The following is a 21,732-nucleotide window of genomic DNA, read 5'->3' on the forward strand; positions in this document are numbered from 1 at the left end:
TCCATATGTATTTTTAATAGATGCATTGACATAAAGTATATATAGCATAACATTTATCCATTTAAGATATACATTTCAGTGTTTTGTAGTATATCCAGAGTTGAACAATAATAACCATAATCAATCTAATTTTAGAATATTTTCATCAACTCCAGAAGAAACTGTACCTATTAACAGTCACTCCCATTAACCCCTCTCCAGTTCCTGGCAACCACTAATCTACTTTCTGTCTCTATGGATTTGCCTGTTCTGGATATTTCATATAAATGGAATAATATATGTAGTCCTTTGTGACTGGCATCTTTCACTTAGCATAATGTTTTCAAAGCTCATCCATGCTGTAGCTTATATTAGTACTCCATTCCTTTTTATTGCCTAATAATATTCCTTTGTAAGGATCACATACATTTTAAGAAAAATACTTCCAACTTATATTAGATATACTTATGCTGTAGGAAAATCTAAATTTTTCAGTCAAAGAATCTGCCATTTTCAGTTAAGATGGTGGGCTCTTAAGGATACTAGGAACCTAATTACATTAATAATGATGAATAAAATCTAATTTTTAAGCTAAAAACCATAACACAGATTACAGTGACAATTGTACAACTCTGTGAATATACTAGAGGCCATTAAATTGTAACTTCAACTATGAGTTATATGAATTATATATCCTTAAAGTTGTTTTTCATAAAAAAAGATATAACAGATACAAACCTGTTCACCAAAGAGGGAATGGAAACATACAGCAATGAGCAAGAGGCTGAAGCCACAGGCTTTTTGGGCTTTGGGACCAAAAACATGATATGGTGTTAGAAAGTGAACTCAAGTGGGACAAACAGAGTTTTTGAGCATCTACTTATAAGAGGTGTTGGAACCTAGTTCACTAGGTGAAATGAGGGGTGGGAGTGGGAGTAATGAGTTGGGCATTCTTCTCTTCTCTGATAAATCCACCACTGCCCAGGGATATAAGCAATAACCAGCTGCCTGCTTGGGGTGGCAAGAAAGAGTAATGACAATTCTGCAGCAGGGAATACAGTCAAGCTATGCACTGAAGTGGAATTGATATAGAAAAAGAGCAGTGGACTGCTATAGATGAGTTGGGTCTAAACTGGGGACCCTGGGGGCCTGATGGCAGCAACCTCAAAACTGTAAATGTGGAGTGGAAAGCATGAAAGATAGAAAAAAGATATCCCCACTCAAGGAAACTTACGAAGTGTAATGTCAAGTATGTAAAAGAAATTTATGCCTGTAATCCCAGCACTTTCGGAGGCCGAGGCAGGTGGATAACCTGAGGTCAGGAGTTCGAGACCAGCCTGGCCAACATGGTGAAACCTCGTCTCTACTAAAAATACAAAATTAGTCAGGCATGGTGGCGGGCACTTGTAATCCCAGCTACTCAGGAAGCTGAGGCAGGAGAATCGCTTGAACCCGGGAGGCGGAGGTTGCAGTGAGCTGAGATTGTGCCATTGCACTGCAGCCTGGGCAACAAGCATGAAAACACCGTCTCAGAGAAAAAAAAAAAAGAAAGAAATTTATGGCATGAAAGATAGCTAATAAACTCAACAAGTGGGAGAATTCAACTTCCAAATAAATGGAAGTAAGAGAGTACTCTGGAGAGATTTTGAAGATCTTTAAAGAGGTACAGATTGGAATAACATATAAAAAAGCAGCATGCTTTGAAATAAAATTTGTCAGAAATGAATCAAGAATATAAATAAAGATGAGATCAACTATAAATTGAATAAAGTGGATGAAAATGGGTAAAAAGGAAGATAGACATGAGAAATTTACCAATGCAGCATAGGAGCTACACATACCAAAAATAGATAATGGAGTGCTAACCTAAGTCTAACCTTAGCTCTAACCTACCTAAATGATGGATTAATTTTCTCTGGCTACTGTAAGAATTTACCACAAACTTCTAGGCTTAAAACAAAAAAAAATTATTTTCTCATAGTTCTGGAGCCCAGAAGTCAAAAATCAAGGTATTGATAATGCCGTACCCCCTCAAAGGCTCTAGGAGAGAATCTTGCCTTGCCTCTTCTAGTGTCTGGTGGCTTCTAGTGTCTTTGATCTATGACCACGTAACTCTAATATCTGCCTCCGTCTTCACATGTTCTTTTCCTTTTCTTCCTATGTTTGTCCTCTGTGTGTCTCTTATAAGGATACTTGTTATTGGATTTAGGGCCCACCCAGATAATCCAAGATGATCTTTAAAGATACCTTTTTTTTTTTTTTTCAAATAAAGTCATTCACAGATTCTGGGGATGAGCACATGGATATATCTCCTTGGAGGCCACCATTCAACCCACTATAAGGGGAGACTAAAACAAATAGCAGAGTGGCAATATTTTTAAAATACTGACTATTTTTTCAGAATTGAAGAAATACAAGAATTTTCACATAGAAAGTACACACCAACAGGCAAAAAGGATAAATAAAAATGATTCTACATGTACACACATCACAGTGAAAATGAGAGACATTTAAGAGTTTGATCTTAAAAGCTACCAGACAGACTAGACTATCTATAGATAAATGATTATACTGACAGCAAATTTTCATCAGCTATACTATATGTCAGGAAACAATGAAATAAAATTGTGAAGGAAAAGGACTTCCAACATAAAATGTATCTTCATTTAAACTATCATTCAAAAGTGATGATTGATTAAATTTTTTTCATACATACAAATATAAAAGAACAGATTTGCACACAAATATGTGCTTTAAAAATAATTAAAACAGGTACTTCAGCAAGAAGAAAAATAAACCCAGAATTAGGAGGTAAGGTGCAAGAAGAAACATGAAATGAAAGAAAGTTGAGATGAAAGATAAAAGAAATCAGAAAATATGCTGCTAAATCTAATTATCTGATGACTGGAAATCACTAATTTTTGTGATTAAATGAAAAGTTGGAGACAAAAAGACATAGGATGGAAAAAGAAAAATGGAAACAAAAAAATCTAGAGGATAAAAAGATGAGGAGAGAGAACGGAGGAAGATGGGGGAGAAAGAAAATCCTCTTCGAAAGCATCATAGAAAAAATGTCCTACAAATGTGAAAAACATTTGGTCCAGCCATTTCACTTCTAGAAATTTATCCTAGGAAAATAATTAAAACATATGTAAAAATTTGGTTCCACAAGGGTGGCCCTTATTGGATCAAGATCTAACAAAAGAAAATTTAGTAAATAAATTATAAAATATTAAGACAGTAAAATATTATATAACACTTAATATTTTATATAAATGCTTGGCATGTGAATATTTTTCTGATGCATTGTTAAGTAAAAGAAGACTGTTTACAAAACAATATTGACCATATGATCCCATTAAAAAAATAGGTGCATGTATGCATTGTAAAATATCTGAAAGTTTCCATGCCAATATGGTTAATACAGTGATGGGATTGTTTTTTAAATGTTAATCAATATGCTTATCAATCTGCATTTCTATTTTTACAATGAATATATGTTGCTTTTGTAATCATATTTATTTATGGGGAGCAATTCTTAGAGGAAAGGGGGGTATATTAGTTTTCTATTGCTGTACAGCAAAATACCACAACTTTAGCAACTTAACAAAAATAACATTTATTTCTATGGGTCAGGAGTTTGGGCATGGACTAGTTGGGTTCTCTGATCATCATCTCACTAGGATGAAAGCAAGGTGTTGGCCAGGGCTGCGGTCTCTTCTAAAGCTTTGTGCTCTCTTCCAAGATCATGTGGTTATATAGATAGCGTTTGTTTTCTTGCAACTGTTGAACTCATGGTGACTGCCTTCAAGGCCAAGAGAAAGCATGTCTGCAGCTTCTGTTTGTCTCCTTTAAGGGCTAACCTGATTAGGTCAGACTCACCCAGGGTAAACTCCCTTTTGTTTGACCCAAAGCAACTGATCAGGAACCTTAATGGCATCTGCAAAATCTCTTTTGCCATCATATCCCCAAGCCCCACCCATAATCAAGGGGAGAGTATTTGATCCCCTAAGATTCTGCGCTCTTCTTTCCTAACTGAATAAACTGGAAAATGTTAATTCTTCTTCACAGTTCACTATTTAAAATGTGCTTCAGTAATGAACCTCTAGGAGATGTCTTTTTTTATTCCATAATTCCACCTCCCAGTTTGGTGTGGGGAACCTAGCTGTTTCAATACAAGCAGGGTATTCGTTCATTTATTTATTTATTTTTGCAGGCTAAAAGCTGTATTGCCAAAAGAAATAAATCAAATACAGCCTTTTGAAAATTGAACCTATTATGCTAAGCTGATGTATTCTCACAGAGGAAAAGAGCATAGCACTTGGAACTAATGGAATTGGCTGAGCACCTGGGTTTTTAAAAGGCCATGGACCATTTCCTGGCTGACCCTCTCATGGCAGTAAATTGTAGTGGCATCTGAGTAATACAGACACATATTCTTGACATATACTAGTCACAATCATAACGTTTTAGGTAGTATTTATTATGATTTTTTTTCGGCTTGAAATGTGCAGAACACATACTCAGAAATGAAATGTAATATTGGATTATTTTTTCAAAATTGATTGGGGTAGTAGAAGGTAACCAGAATGTTCCCTAGCAACAATAACATTAGCTGATTTATGAACATTACCATTAGCCAGCAGAATCAGACAAAGCAGCCTTGACAAAATTTAAGCTGACAGGAATGCCATATCTTTGAACACCAACTTATTAGGACCAAGAAAACAAAAGGTTCAACCAATCATCCCTTTAATTTAGGCAGTCGTTACACAGGGCTTTTTCTATTGTTTTCTTTCTTCATTAGTAACTTACAACTTGGACCTGGGAACTTAATTATATCTTAGACTATTAATTTTCAAAGAAGTCTAGTAGTGTTTTGAAAACACTTATCCACAGAAATTATTAGGATGCTTGAACCTTTCATTTATAGTTGTTAAGGGAAAGTGCCTGATGAAATTTTGGATAATATTTACAAAGCTGCTTTGCTGTCCTGTGGATAGAGATGCTTATGTGTATTGATATCAAATCATGTTCAAATTAGCCAAATTAAAAATAGTTTGTTTTCATGCACAACTCCTATACATGTGGGAGTGCTCAGTTATGAGTACCTGAAAGGGAAGCTTAGAGTCTGTGGCTTACATATCTCACTTAGTAGGGGAAAGGGAGAGGTGAAAGGGCTTCTATGGGAAGAACAAATAGATTTCTTTAGGAAAGATAAATAGGCTTCCAGAGAAAAAATAGGAGATAAGAAAGTTTGTGATAATGTTTATCTATGCAGGTACAAATGGTCTTTCTATCTCCTTCATATCCATGAAACTCCCCAAGAGAGAGGATTTATGGTAGGTTTAGTCTTAGTTTTTCTCCTGGTAACGGAAACCACCCCTAGGAGGGAATTTATGGCAGTTTTCATTTCTCAGAAATTTCTTCATCATAGAAGAAAAGCTCTAAGAAGGCTTGTTTCTGTATCTATTGAATCTCAAGTGTCTTCAGCATAAAATAACCTTTATAACAACTCTGGGGTTCTCAGTGAAAGCCATTTTGGAATGGAGTGTGTTCAGGCATTAAAAGTCAGAGCACTACCAATTATACCTCAATAAAGCTGTGGGGAAATGCCATAGAAGGTATTTTCACTCTAAAGGAGTTAGGCAAATAGAGCAAGAATGTATACAAATAATTGGGCAAAGCACGTTGTGTATCAGATACTCATGAAAACTGAAGGCAACATTTTTTTATTGTCCCTCTGTTCAATAATAGTGATATCAGGCACATTTTCCTATCCTTAAACTGAGACCAGGCATTGAAATTTAGGTACTCACCTCAGGAATACTTGCTTTTGGAAGATAAAATAGTATGATCATCAAGATTCACTTCAAGATACTCATTATTGCTGTGCTCAACAATCCCAGGCTATTATATCGTAAACTCTATCCAATATGTATCAGGTCCCTGCCTTTACGTCACCAAGAAATCACCCATTCCAGGCTCTAAAACCCCCAAACACCCTATAAAACCCCGTTTCTAATTTATCCATTTTGAGATAATGCTGAGACTATCAAGGTAGTGTTCTCTCCTACCAGAGTAAGTCTAATAAACTTAGCATTGCTTAGCCAATAAGTTTTTCTGGTTTCTGTCAAAATTGTGAAATATTGAAAAATAAGCAAAAGATTGCTAGACGTCCTTTGAAAGCAATGCTAGATATTGTGTAGGGGACCTTTAGGGATTATCTGCCTCTATTTAAGTCTATGTTTTTTACTCTCTTTGAGCTATTTTATAATTCTGTATATTATAAAAACCGACAACAATGCAAATCATTATATTTTGTAAAATGATTTTCTTTTTTATTTTTGTTTTAGATTCAGGGAATACACGTGCATGTTTGTTACATGGATATATTGCATAATGGTAGGAATTGTGCTTCTAGTGTATCCTTCACCCAAATATTGAGCATTGTATCCAATAGGTAATTTTTTAACCCTTACCCCCCTCACTCTTCCCTTTTTCAGTCCCCCATGTCTATTATTTCCATCTTTATATCCACATGTACCCACTGTTTAGCAAGATGCAAATGAATTTTTCTGGTTGAGGATACAAGTGATTGAAGAGATGATTCCAAATATATATATATGGAGAGAGAGAGAGAGTGTGTGTGTGTGTCTCGCTCTGTTGCCCAGTCTGGAGTGCAATGGCACGATCTCAACTCACTGCAACCTCTGCCTCTGGGGTTCAAGCGATTCCCCTGCCTCAGCCTCCCGAGTAGCTGGGAGTACAGGCAAGCATCACCATGCCCAGCTAATTTTTGCATTTTTAATAGAGACACGGTTTCACCATGTTGGCCAGGATGGTCTCGATCTCTTGACCTCGTGATTTGCCTGCCTTGGCCTCCCAAAGTGTTGGGATTACAGGCGTAAGCCACGACGCTCGGCCTCCAAACATACTTTGTTTCCCTGTGGGTATTGATCAGTTTTGTTTCTATCAGGAAATTCATTTGATTACTTATATATTAATAAATGTATGCTCTTTGGATTCTCCTTTGAATCAGTTTGAACATTATTTTTTCATACCAAGTCTTTGAAATCCAGTAATTTTACACTTTCAGCACATCTCAATTCATACCAGCCACATTTCATGTACTCAATACCCACATTTATCTGGTAGCTATCATAGTGAACACTGTTGTGCTAGCCCTTTCATGTAGGAGCCATAAAGGAGCATTTGGTTGAGTATTTGACAAACTTCTTTTGCTCACTTTCTCATTACTTATTTTAGATAAGTCTTTTTTACAAGTGTGTTTGAACACAGACATTAACACAACATCCAAGCACATGGCTGAACTATGCAGATCAACAAAACCTTTAATTATTTGTCTCTCTCTTAGGTAGAGAAACATCTCCATTCAGTAAAAGGCATAGTAGGAGATGAGAAACCATTGCACCAGTCCCTGAAGGTTGACTGCACAGATAACCTTTGCCCCATCCTGACACAGTCCTGCCAGATGAGACTGGGGTCAATGCAAGGATTCTGGACCATGACGCTGGCATCTCAGAAAAGCTGATCAAGATAGCTGGCCAAAGGAGATGTCCAAAGGCAACCTCAATCCCATTACAGTGCCCCAACATTCTCCTGTTCCCCAGTACTGATTCTTTTCTATATCACATCCCATAGCTAAAATAAAGATTCCTTCTGCTGGCAAGAAGTGGATCACACAATGCTTCACTGAGGGGTTGCACTAAAGCTGGCTCTTGATAGACTTTCAAAAATTGTGCATGAAAAGTTGGAGGGAAATAATATTCCAGAAATAAAAAAAAATGAACAAAAGAATGTATAAGCCTAAAAGTAAAGAGGATTGGCTTGATTTTGAATCATTGCTCTAACACAAACACTACTGTCACTTTCATCCAATTTAGTTATCAATGAGAAATCCCTGTCTTACTACTTCTAGTTTCTTGCTCTCCTGTTCAATAGCCCTATCCCCATAGCTCATGCTCAGTTAGTTAGCTAGTTGATTATTTTCTGTCTCAAGGTGGGAACATTCCTTTTCATTTCACCCCCTTTCCTCACCACCCCTTATTGAACAGATGAAGTTATCTATTGGGCAGCCATTTGATCTCACTCCCTGGTATACAAAAAAAGAAAGACAACTAGATTTGAATTCAGAAGAACTATGTTTATGTCCATATTTTTTTTCTATGTTGCCTTACATAATAAATTTAACATCTTTGGACTATTTTCTTTGTTTATATAATAGTGATAACAGAGTCTTCCTCACACTTTTGCTAACATTAAATACAGTATGTGAGAATGCCTAGTAATTAGTAAATTTTGATGTTACTTTGTCCCCATTTTTTAAAAGTTTGAGTGGGAAATATTAGCAACTTTCAAAGGCGGGGCTAAATAATGGATCTTTCTGAGAGGGAGAAAATTTAAGGATTAAAGATATATTTTAATCAGTTAGCTTTTCTTCACTCTAGCAACATCAATTTTCTACCTTCTGGAAAGATTGTTTATTTGCATTTATAGTTAGAACTTTGGTGGAAAATGTAAATAATCTTAATAAATAAAAATTGATTACATGCATCTAAACAACTCTAAGGAACTTGTTCAGGGTCAAAATGCCAGTGGTGTATACATAGTATACCAGTATCTCAGTTTATCTACCCAAATTGAAGTTGTGGTATGACCTGGTGGGTCAACAAGATAAGACTGAGTCTAATAACTGCAGGAAGACTCACAAACTAAAAAGAAAGAAGCTAACAAAAGGCCAAATATCTACACTCTTGTCAGGATACAGATGGCCATGTTCAATTCTTCTGAATAGTAGTTGTTTTCCTTATGGTTAAAAATCTAATGTCCTTCTACTAAACTATGTGCTTTAATTTCTAGGATTTTACATAGACCAGGTTGTTGCTCCAAAAAGGCTTTGTGAAAGAATATGTCAGCTCCCTACTTGCATTTTATTTTCTGCAAAGTATTAAAAAGTACCATGGACATCTCTATAACTAGTGCTGGGAACATTAATTTCATAAGAACATGCTAATGTTTCTGAGGTCTCCTTAGCAAAGCCCAATACAAATAGTATTTCATTGTATTCTTTATTTCTTTGTACCACTTAGAATTTGTTACCAGATGGGGCGGGTGGCTCACACCTGTAATCCCATTACTTTGGGGGGCCTGGGCAGGAGAATCGCTTGAGCCCAGGAGTTCACGACCAGCTCAGGCAAGATGGCGAGACCTCGTCTCTACAAAAAAAAAGTTTATATATATATATATATATATATATTTCTATTATACTTTAAGTTCTAGGGTACATGTGCACAACATGCAGGTTTGTTACATATGTATACATGTGCCATGTTGGTGTGCTGCACCCATTAACTCGTCATTTAACATTAGGTATATCTCCTAATGCTATCCCTCCCCCCTCCCCCCACCCCATGACAGGCCCCAGTGTGTGATGTTCCCCTTCCTGTGTCCATGTGGTCTCATTGTTCAATTCCCACCTATGAGTGAGAACATGTGGTGTTTGTTTTTTTGTCCTTGCGATAGTTTGCTGAGAATGATGGTTTCCAGCTTCATCCATGTCCCTACAAAGGACATGAACTCATCATTTTTTATGGCTGCATAGTATTCCATGGTGTATATGTGCCACATTTTCTTAATCCAGTCTATCATTGTTGGACATTTGGGTTGGTTCCAAGTCTTTGCTATTGTGAATAGTGCTGCAATAAACATACCTGTGCATGTGTCTTTATAGCAGCATGATTTATAATCCTTTGGGTATATACCCAGTAATGGGATGGCTGGGTCAAATGGTATTTCTAGTTCTAGATCCCTGAGGAATTGCCACACTGACTTCCACAATGGTTGAACTAGTTTCCAGTCCCACCAACAGTGTAAAAGTGTTCTATTTCTCCACATCCTCTCCAGCGCCTGTTGTTTCCTGACTTTTTAGAGCTTCTGCACAGCAAAAGAAACTACCATCAAAGTGAACAGGCAACCTATAGAATGGGAAAAAATTTTTGCAATCTACTCATCTGACAAAGGGCTAATATCCAGAATCTACAAAGAGCTCAAATTTACAAGAAAAAAACAAACAACCCCATCAACAAGTGGGCAAAGGATATGAACAGACACTTCTCAAAACAAGACATTTATGCAGCCAACAGACACATGAAAAAATGCTCATCATCACTGGCCATCAGAGAAATACAAGTCAAAAGCACAATGAGATACCATCTCACACCAGTTAGAATGGCGATTATTAAAAAGTCAGGAAAAAAATTTTTTTTTAATTTAGCCAGGCGTGTTGATGCGTGCCTGTAGTCCTAGCTAGTCAGCAGCTGCGGTGGGAGGATCCCTTGAGCTCAGGAATTTGAGGCAGCAGTGATCTACAATCGCAGCACTGTACTCCAGCCTGGGTGACAGAGTGAGAACCCCCATCTAGAAAACAACAACAGCAAAATAAAGTTTGCAACCAGATTAAATAAGGATTCAGGACTTAGATATTTTGCACAGCTTTGTAAAGTGTATACAAATGTGAAATTATGAGAGAGACACTTTTCTCCATTCCTGTTCTTCAAATTGAACTTTCACAAAAACCTGTCCAAATCTATAACAAAATGCTGAATTCAGATTATTTGTACATATAATATAAATAAAAATACATTACCTGGTTTTAAAAAGTGTGGTGTCTGACATGTATATACTTAACAGATTATTTTTCTGCATAAGTGAAATTGGCAAAGTCCTCTATTCAAAGCAATTCATTAATTTCACAATATTTTCTTTTTTAATTTTTTTTTTTTTTAAATTTTAGGGCCGGGTGTGGTGGCTCATGCCTGTAATCCCAGCACTTTGGGAGGCCGAGGCGGGCAGATCACTTGAGGTCAAGAGTTCGAGGCCAGCCTGGTCAACATGGTGAAACCCCATCTCTACTAAAAATAAAAAAAATTAGCTGGGCGTGGTGGTGTGCGCCTATAGTCCCAGCTATAGTCCCACCACCAGGCCCGGCTAATTTTTTGTATTTTTAGTAGAGACGGGGTTTCACCGTGTTAGCCAGGATGGTCTCGATCTCCTGACCTCGTGATCCGCCCGCCTTGGCCTCTCAAAGTGCTGGGATTACAGGCGTGAGCCACCACGCCCGGCCTGTGCCCGGCTAATTTTTGTATTTTTAGTAGAGCCGGGTTATCGCCATGTTGGCCAGGCTGGTCTCAAGCTCCTAACCTCAAGTGATCCGCCAGCCTCTGCCTCCCAAAGTGCCGGGATTATAGGCGTGAGCCACCGTGCCCGGCCTTCATAATATTTTCCACAAATAAAATTACATTGTTCCTGAAACAATGCACTACTTCGTATAGTCAAGTAGTTTTGCATTTTACTTGGATTTATAAAAACGTTGTCAATGTTTATAAAATGTATCTTCTACAGGGTTTCAACAATGTTACATGAATTTGCAATGCACAATTTGTGGCAGTGAGAAAAGTTCAGTGTAAAAACATTGCAGCTAGAATAGAGCCAAAGAAACATTAATAACAGAGATAGATGCCTTGAGAAGAATGATACCATACTATGTTAACACTGAGCTATGCCAATTTAATTTTGATGACAATTACTAAAAATGATATGAGTGAGTTTGGTATAAGAGTCACAGTCATTTAAAAATCTCTGAATATTTGTAGTAATCACCAGAAAAATGATAAGCAATAGTTTAATCATTTGTTTACTATCCCTTAGGTCACAGTCAATATCCTTGATCAGAATAAAATTGGTTAACATGATTTCTTGGTTAAGGAAATCCCCATTTGGGAAAATAGGCCCAACAGGGAAATGAAATGAAGGTCAACTGAGGTCCAATTCAGTATTGTTAAGCTGCTATTTTTACTCCTCCAACAATCTACTACTGAGCTGTCAATCATTAATGGGAGGGGTTACATCTTACCTATCTGAAATTTTGGCAACCAATATAAGGTTATTTTCAGGACCACTGAGAAGGACCTTGAGACCAGAGGTTTCCAAATTAGACATGTACATCCCAGGGCATGAACAAGACCATGAAGCATGAGAAGGAAAACAGAAAAACTGTTATTTATATTTTTTATTTCTTTTGTTTTTATTTTTTTAAATTCATTTTATTTTTTAACTTTTATTTTTGGTTCAGGGGTACATGTGCAAGTTTGTTATATAGGCAAACACGTGTCATAGGGGTTTATTTCTTAAAATCACTTTATCAAGTTACAATTTATGTACCATAACATTCACTGGTTTAAAGTGTGAAAGCCAGTGGTTTTTACTATATTCATATTTGTCCAACTATCATCATAATCTAGTTTTAGAACATTTTCATTACTCCACAGATACCTCATTTCTATTAGCAGTCACCCCCATCCCTTCTTTACCTGATCTCCAGGAAACCACTAATTTACTCTTTATATATAGATTTTCCTATTCTGGACATTTTATATAAGTGGAATCATATAATTCGTTTTTTATGATGGACTCTTTCACTTAGCAGACCATTTTCAAGGTTAATCCATGTTGTATCAGTACTTCATTGTTTTCTTTTTTTTCTTTTTCTTTTTTTTTAAAGATCATATTTATTTGGAGAAAACAAAAAACCCACAACCCAAAGGATGGGATTTTACATCAAGACATCTCCCAGGTAATAAGTCTACAGATTACAAATCATTTTCATGGAATATATTTTTGTACAAATTTTACATGTATTCAGAAGCGGGACATTAATCAATCCATGTTTCTATTTTAATAGGGGGGCAAGGTAGGGGAGAGGGAAAAACAGTTTTGGATATAACTATTTGGAAGGAGAGTAGACATGAAGAGGGCAAACCCTAGCTTTTCATTATCTACAATCAATAGTTTTTTTTTTCTTTTTAAAAAAAGAAAAAAAAACCTTTCAATCTTCAATACTCTTTAAAAGCCCACTTCTTAGCTACTGGCCAATCCACACCAATTATTTAAATTCACTTGGTACACACCTTTGTCCACTGGGTAAATTATATTCATTATGCCCACTGCTGCAGCACGCATAAACCAACACCCCTGCATGGCTGAGCAGGGCCTAATCTAGGACTGATGGGAGAAGGGCTTGCAAACCAAGATCAAGGTGTCATTTCTCTGCTAATACTGTCTACCAAGCTGATCCCTACAAAGAAATGCATATAAAAGCAGGCAAGTTTAGCTACTGTGTTGCAAGAGAAACCAGGACCTTGTTAAATAGTTCTCTCCATTACCGTTTATTCTCTCAAGGGAAGCTAAAAAAAAAAAAAAAAAAACACATTGGTCTGGCCACCTCATGAATCCAACAAGCATTAGTGTGGCATTTCAGTGGAGAAGGAAACTTGGGGGAAAAAAACCTATCAAGGTTGTAAGAAAGGCTCCCAATTTAACTGTCCCTGTCCCTATTTATCCACCATCCAAGACCATCCATTATTCTAGAGCACTCTGATCTATAAAACGGGTCAAAGCATCAGGAGCAGGCAAGGAGTGAGAACCAAAAGACATCAAGAAACCGATTTGCTTGAGAAAAGCAGCGATTCTTCCTTTCACAGCTCTCCATGGCTGAGAGAGAAAATGCCCAAGACATCATGTATGTGACTTAGATACTGCTTTTTGGGAGGTTAAGAGTATCATGAAGAACTTAAGATGACGATGAGAGTCTAAATTTTTAGTTTCAAGGTTTCAATACAATGTGGATATATTCAAACTTTCAAAAAGGACAGTGTTTAGAAAGGGTAAAACTAGGACACAGAAAACATTGGGAATTACCACGACCCCCAAGTGCTTCCGGCTCCAGGAAATAACCATTCATGTGTTTGCTGGAGGTCACACAATTTTCCCCTATTACCTGGTGCGAAATGACTCATCACTTCCCAAAAGCTTCTTTTCAAACCACGATTTTCCCATTTATTTTGTTCCAATGCAGTCCCATTCTTTATGGCCTATAGTCTCACTCCCAACTACCCCCCTGGGGGGTAAAAAAAAAAAAAAGGGAATTCCCTCTAGGGTGGCCCCCAAAACTCAGAATTAAATAAGAGGAGGGGCTGGCAGCCTTCTGGAGACTAAAACAACTTGAGGCTAAATCTACCTTTCCAAGAGTGGAAAATTTATTCAGATAATGTTTGAGAATTCATATATGCCACAATAGGATAAAAACTAAAAGGTAGAAATCTCACACTTTTCCTTCTCCCTCCCTCCCCTACTGCCCAACCAGGTTCCAGGGGTTATATCACTCTCATTACCATTTCTGCTAAATGGAGACCCTTAGGCGCTAATCACACTGGCAACTGCGTGGTGACATAACGCACCACAACTTTTCCTCTAAAAAGCTGTAGTCCCTTTCTCTCTGGCTATATTGGCGATTCTCCAGTTACTTCAATACTTTAAAGGCTGCAGCAGCATGCAAAATAGTTTCATTTTTTGTTTTTAAAAAAAGGTAAGAAAGGTCTTCAGGAGATGGTGAGTTTTATTTTGTCTTGTCTGGATGGAGGTTTTGATTTGCTCTCGAATGTTCCAGGGTGGAGAGAAACTAGGAGAAAAGCACAGGATGTAGAGGTCTATTCGGCATAATCTTCTCCCTCATTTTCATCTTCACCATCAAGAGAGAGCAGCATAGTTGCTTGCAGAACTGAACTTGGAAGCTGGATTTTCCTCAGGTTTCTTTGGCTCAGGTGCAGATCTGGAGTCTTGATCCTTTTTGCCATCTTTCCTATCTGACTCCTTCCAGTGGTCTTTGTTCCCTCCGTCTCCTGGACCACGGCTAGAGTTCCCAGTTTGGCCTTTTGGGACATTCATCCCATCTACTTTATTTTCATCTTTCCTTGCTGGTCCTTCCTCAGATGGTTGAGATGGAGCTACTTTTCCCCCACCACTTGTAGGGGATTGCTGCTCTGTGTCTGAGCTCTGAGATCGAGCAGGAGGGTTAGAACTTCGCTTCACCCAAGCATTCTCCTTTGGTGGAGGGGCTGGCATTACCTTTAGGGGCTGATCAAGTTTGGGAGGTTTAGAAGTTGGAGAGTGGCAATCTTCCTCCTTATTGAGTGTTTCATTTTCTAGAGACTTCTTACTCTCTCTCCTTCGTGCATTTCTGCCAGATGTGGTGGAGGTCCCAGTCTGCGATGACTCACTTCCTGTCCTTGACCGTTCCCGTTCCTGAGTTTCTTCACTTCGCCAGCTTGGGTGTCTCTCCCGAGGCCGTCGTTCTAGTTTTGGCTCACCCAGCTGACGCTGCAACTTCTCTTGTTCCTTCTGTAGCCGTTCTTCTACTTCTCTTTCTCTAGCAGCTGTGTCAACGGGCTTTGCCCCTCCAAAGATAGAAGCAGCTCGAGTGGACTGGGAGGTACTAGCAGAGGAATCATCTTGCTTAAGAGTACTCCGAGGCTTTAGATTCAGTTTGGGTCTTTGAGGGGGACGTCTATCATCACGCCTATAATCATCCCGAGAGTAATCATCTCTGGAGCTCCACGACCGATCATCCCGTCTGTCATATCCGTCTTCATAGCGGTCCCCGCCTCCTCTGTAGTCATCATCCCTGCGATACCCACTGCCAAATGCTCTTCTGCCACTGCCTATCCGGGAATCATAGCCTCTATCATAGTCTCTGCTGCCTTGGTCATCATAGCGATCCCGGCCACCATATCCATCCATATCCCGGCCTGGGCCATCCCGATACCCATCCCGATACCCATCCCGATACCGGTCTGAATCATAACGATCTCGATACTTGTCTCCAAAGCTATCATCACCTCTTCTAGTCATCAAAGCTGTCTGTAGCAGGACAAGCCCTCCAGTCTGTATCTGTTTTGTCAGAATCCCGATTTCTATCACGGCCAAAAGAACGATCATCCCTGTCTTTATCCTGTGCTTGATCAGCAACATCCACTCGAATTCTCCTGTTACCTAGAGACTCTTCATTGAGACTCAGGGCACTGAGCAGGGAATCCAGGTCCTCAAATTCAGCATAACCAAAACCTTTCAACCTCTCTGGATTGCTGGGTTCACGTGGTAAATGCACTGCACTGATATTTAATCCTCGAAAGAATTCCTTAATTGACTCTTCTGTAACATCATAGGGTAGGTTTCCTAGAAAAGCAGTGTAGGGTGGCGGTTTGGGAAGACGGCTCCGGTCGATATTGGGTTCCCGAGCAGCCCGTGGAGCAGTGGGAAGGATGGAACGGTCAATTGGAGGCACCCTATACACATCGTCATTGTTACTGTGCCAAGTTGTCGAAACATCTCCTTCCAGGTCATCGTTTCATCAGCCCAGCTGACTGGTTTGGAAACATAGGTGCTTCCTCCACCAGTACCCCCATCCTCAGCCAGAAAGTCTGTTAGGGAGATAGTCTTCCCCTTCTTATTCTTCTTTTTTGCTGAGGCCGCCATGTTGGGAGAGGGAAAGAGAATGCAAAAAAGGGTACTTCATTGTTTTCAATGCCAAAAATATTTATTTGCATGGATATACCACATTTTGATTATCCATTTATCAGCTGATGAAAACTTGGGTTGTTTCCACTTTGGGGTAGTATGGTTAATGCTGCTATGACCATTGAAGCCAAAGGTCTTTGTTAGTACAAATGTTTTCAGTTCTCTTGTGCATACATCCTTGAACAACATGGGGTTTAAGAGTGCTGACCCCTTGCACAGTCAAAAATCTACAAATAACTTTCAACTCCCTGAAAACTTGACTACTAATAGCTTACTGTTGAGGAAGCCTTGCTGGTAACAGTTGATTAACACAAACTTTCTATGTGATATCTATTTTATACTGCATTATTACAATAAAGTAAGCTGGGAAATGAATGTTATTGAGAAAATTATAAGGGAGAAAAAATACATTTGCTATCATTAAGTGGAAGTAGATTATCATAAAGGTCTTCATCCTCATCATCTTCACATGAGTAAGCTGAGGAGGAGGAGAAAGAAGAAGAGGAGTTGGTCTTACTGTCTTGGAGTGGCAGAGTTGGAAGAGGTGAAGAGGAGGCAGGAGGAGCAAGCACATTCACTAAAACTTTTATTGAAAAAAATGTCTGCATATAAGTGGACTTGTGCGGTTCAAACCGATGTTGTTCAAGGGTCAACTGTACACCTTAGGAGTAAAATTTCCGGACCACAGGGTAACTCTGTGTTTAAGCATTTGAGGAACTACCAGACTATTTTCCATAACAACTGCACCACTTTACATTTCTACCAAGAATGTATGAGGGTTCACATCTCTTCACATTCTCACCAACACTTGTTATTTTCCATTTATTTGATTATAGCCACCTAATGCGTGCACAGTTGTATCATACTGTGAGTTTGATTGATATTCCCCTGATGACTAAAGATGTTGAGAACTTTTTCATGTGTTTATTAGCCATTTATATGTCTTATTTGAAGAAATATCTATCTAAATTCTTTGTACATTAAGAAGTGTATACTTCGGCCAGGCTCGGTGGCTGAAGCCTGTAATACCAGCACTTTGGGAGGTTGAGGTGGGCGGATCACCTAAGGTCAGGAGTTCAAGACCAGCCTGGCCAACAAGGTGAAACCCCGTCTCTACTAAAAATACAAATTAGCCGGGCATGGTAGTGGGCGCCTGTAATCCCAGCTACTGTGGAGGCTGAGGCAGGAGAATCTCTTGAACCCAGGAGGCAGAGGTTGCAGTGAGCCAAGACCACACCATTGCACTCCAGCCTGGGTGACAGAGCAAGCTTCCATTTCAAAAAAAAAAAAAAAAAAAAAGGATATACCTCATTATTATTTTTACTATTTTATTTTTTAATTGGCATATAAAATTGTATGTATTTATTATGAATAAAATGATGCTTTTTGTTTTTGTTTTTTGAGACGGAATCTCACTCTGTCACCCAGGCTGGAGTGCAGTGGTGCGATCTCAGCTTACTGCAACCTCCGCCTCCCGGGTTCAAGCAATTCTCCTCCCTCAGCCTCCTGAATAGCTGGGACTAAAGGCACATGCCACTATGCCCGGCTAATTTTTGTATTTTTAGTAGAGACGGGGTTTCACCATGTTGGCCAGGCTGGTCTTGAACTCCTGACCTCAGGTGATCCACCCACCTCGGCCTCCCAAAGTGCTGGGATTACAGGCATGAGCCACCATGCCCGGCCCAAAATAATGTTTTGAAGTTTATATACACTCTGGAATGACTAAATCTAGCTAATTAACATATACATTACCTTACATAGTAATACTTTTTGTGGTGAGAACATTTAACATTCAGTCTCTTAGCATTTTTCAAGAATACAACATATTACTGTTAACTATCTTCACCATGTTGTACAATAGATCTTTTGAACTTATTTCTCCTAACAATTTTGTATTCTTTGACCGACATCATCCCAACTCCCTCCGGCAACCATCCTGACTCTGGTAACAACCATTGTACTTTCTACTTCTATGAGATCAACTTTTTTAGATACTTCATTTGAGTACAATCATGTGGTATTTGTCTTTCTGCGTCTGGTTTATTTCACTTAACAAAATTTACTCCAAGTTCATCCATGTTACTGTAAATGACAGGATTATCTTCTTTTTAATGGCTGAATAGTATTCCATTATGTATATATTCCTTATATCCATTCATCTGTTGAGAGACAATTAAGTTGATTCCATATCTTGGCTATTGTGAATAATCCTGCAATAAACATTGGAGTGAGTATTCTCTCTTCACGATCTTATTTCCGATTCCTTTGGCTATATATGCAGAAGTGGAATTGGCAGATCATATTGTAGCTCTATTTTTAATTTTTCGGGGAATCTCTATACAGTTTTTTTTTATCATGGCTGTACTAAATTTACATTACCACCCACAGTTTGCAATGGTTCTCTTTTTTCCACATCGTCACCAACATTTATCTTTTGTCTTTCTGATAGTAGCTATTCTAACAAGTCTTAGGTGATAGCTCATTGTGGTTTGAATTTGCATATCCCTGATAATTAGTGATGTTGAACATTTTTTCATATACCTGTTGACCCATTTGCCTGTGTTCTCTTGACATATATATATATTCAGGTCCTTTCCCCATTTTTATTTATTTATTTATTTTTATTTTTTGGCCTTCCCGATTTTATTTGGGGCACACCTGGGCGAGGGCCCTGCATCTAGAAGAAGGTGTTGGGCCTCTTGGTGGTGAAGCGTGGCTTGTGCTGACGGCGCAGGACCCGGTGGGGCAGCGGGAACTTGACCTTAGAGTCGTGGAACTGCTTGACGGACGGCCGGCGGCACTTGCCGGCTGTGATCTCCTCCACCTTCATGATCTGGATGGAGTGGGCCTGGGCGCAGTGCCGAGAGTCCATGACTCGGTAGCACTGGGTGACCGCCCGCCGTGGTCAGGTCCTGGTATTCCCGATACAGGTTGTGGGTGCCGCTCAGGGAGTCACAGCGCAGCCAGATGCGGAAGTTCTTCACCCTCAGAGGGGACTTCTCAAACACCCACCCAGAGTAGGCAATCTCCCCTGAAAACTTCTTCATCTTCTTTAACTGAGATACAAAATACCAGAAGCTGGACTTGGCGACGACATGATTAGGCGCAAACATTCACATGCCGTAGAGGGGCGGTGTGTGGCATTTGGGGGTGGGCAGGTAGCGACCCACCACCTTGTACTCTCTTAAGTGCGCTATGCCTTCAGGGCGTCCTCTCCAAGCTCGCCGCCACCCGCAAAAGGGCTTTCCCCATTTTAAAGTCAGATTATTTGTTTTCCTGCTATTGAGTTGTTTTAGCCCCTTTATATTTTGGATGTTAATTCCTTATCAGGTATATACTTTGCCAATATTTTCTCCCGTTATGTAGGTTGTCTCTTCACTCTGTTGATTGTTTCCCTTACTGTGCAGAAGTTTTTCAGTTTGATGTAATCCTATGTGTCTATTTTTGCTTTTTTTTTTTTTTTGCCTGTGCTTTGGGTTCATATCCAAATTTCATTGCCCAGACCAATGAATCTTGCTCCAATGTCATAGAGCTTTTCCGCTGTGTGTTCTTCTAGTAGTTTGATAGTTTGAGGTCTTACAATTAAGTCTTCAATTTGAGTTGGTTTTTATATAATGTGTGAGTTAGGGTCTGTTTTCATACATGTGGATATCCAGTTTTCAAACACCATTTATTGGCAAGACTATTCTTTTCCCATTATGTGTTCTTGGCACCTTGGTCAGAAATCAGTTCCTTTGCCCATTTTTAGATTGGAGTATTTGTCTTTTTATTGTTGAGATTTAAGAGTTCTTTATATATTCCGTCTAGCAGTTCCTTGTATTTAGATTTTTTTCATCTTGTTTTACAACTTCTAATGTTTAACGTGTTTTACAGTGAACATAATAGTACAATAATTAATGTATATTACCTATAACTAAATTTGGGGGGTTTGCTCAAGTTTAGGAGCCTGCAATTAAAAGTCTAGAGACCACTGCTTTAGACCAAAATTATTTTTTTCCTCTCTCATCTGTTTGGTGTTTGCAAGAAGGGGAAGCTGAGTATGCTAAAGACAGACTTCAGCTCTTACATCTTTTAGCTACTGGCCTATTGATCTGTGCCTGGCAAGGGAAAGGTACTTTATGTTATGCTAAACAATTAACACATATTGCTTAGGAAACCCTAAATATGACAGACAAGGAAGGGTGGCTAAAATGTAAGTGCTTACTATGTTAACAAAAAAAAAACAAGGCCTAGCACATAATGACTGCTTCAATAAATATTAGCCTAGGTAAACATCATCATTATTTTTATTCTACTGATTAGGACATAAAGAGTCATGTTAAGTAACATTAAGTAACACAGCTAATGAATTGTAAGCCTGGAATCTGAATTCAGGTCTGACTGCAAAGCCCATTTTTTTCTATGGGACACTGTGTATTAGTCAAACTACAGGTCAGATTTTTGCAGTGAGTGGGAAGTTGGACTAGATGACTTCCCTTCGAATTCTAAGACATTATGAAAACATTTGATGTAAAGAAGCATTCAGGTCTGCGTCAGTGGTGATTTTCATAGCTTATAAACATCTAGAGGCAAGAACCATTTTGTCTTACTTCCTTTGAATAATACCCAGTGACATGTATAAATGGAATTAATAACTGTCTGTGATGGTGATATGCCAAACATTGACTTAAAGCTGATTAATGCAGAGATATATGATATTATTTGGGAGTTTTTATTATTGTTTATCTAATAATCAATTAGATTTTATTTATACTTATTATAGTCAGAATGCAAATTTGTATTTATAATACAATTTGTATTTCTACTTATTCAAAGTAGATTTCATTAAATACCCTGAAAGAATCTAGGCAATACCATTCTGGACATAGGGAAAGGCAAAGATTTCATAACAAAGACACCAAAAGCAATTGCAACAAAAACAAAAATTGACAAGCGGAATCTAATTAAACTTAAAAGCTTCTGCACAGCAAAAGAAACTATCAACAGAGTAAACAGACAACCTACAGAATGGGAGAAAATATTTGCAAACTCTGCATCTGACAAAGGTCTAATTTCCAGCATCTATAAGGAACTTAAACAAATTTACAAGAGAAAAATGAACAACCCCATTAAAAAGTGGGCAAATGGACGGGAGCGGTGGCTCACACCTGTAATCCCAGCACTTTGGAAGGCCCAGGCAGGCAGATCACCTGAGGTCAGGAGTTCAAGACCAGCCTTGCTAACATGGCAAAACCCTGTCTCTACTAAACATTCAAAAATTAGCTGGGCATGGTGGCAGGCGCCTGTAATCCCAGCTACTCGGGAGGCTCGGGCAGGAGA

The 21,732-nt window shown here is 38.7% G+C and overlaps 2 pseudogenes; both read right to left on the reverse strand.

Annotated features, from left to right (window-relative positions):
• Window positions 1-14,400: 14,400 nt before the first annotated feature.
• Window positions 14,401-16,384, reverse strand: LOC117977673 (eukaryotic translation initiation factor 4B-like; annotated as a pseudogene).
• A 2,261-nt stretch (window positions 16,385-18,645) lies between these two features.
• On the reverse strand, window positions 18,646-20,316 carry LOC100968964 (large ribosomal subunit protein eL20-like; annotated as a pseudogene).
• Window positions 20,317-21,732: the final 1,416 nt, after the last annotated feature.

The sequence above is a fragment of the Pan paniscus genome, chromosome X (genome assembly GCF_029289425.2).
Source record: "Pan paniscus chromosome X, NHGRI_mPanPan1-v2.0_pri, whole genome shotgun sequence".
NCBI lineage: Eukaryota > Metazoa > Chordata > Mammalia > Primates > Hominidae > Pan > Pan paniscus.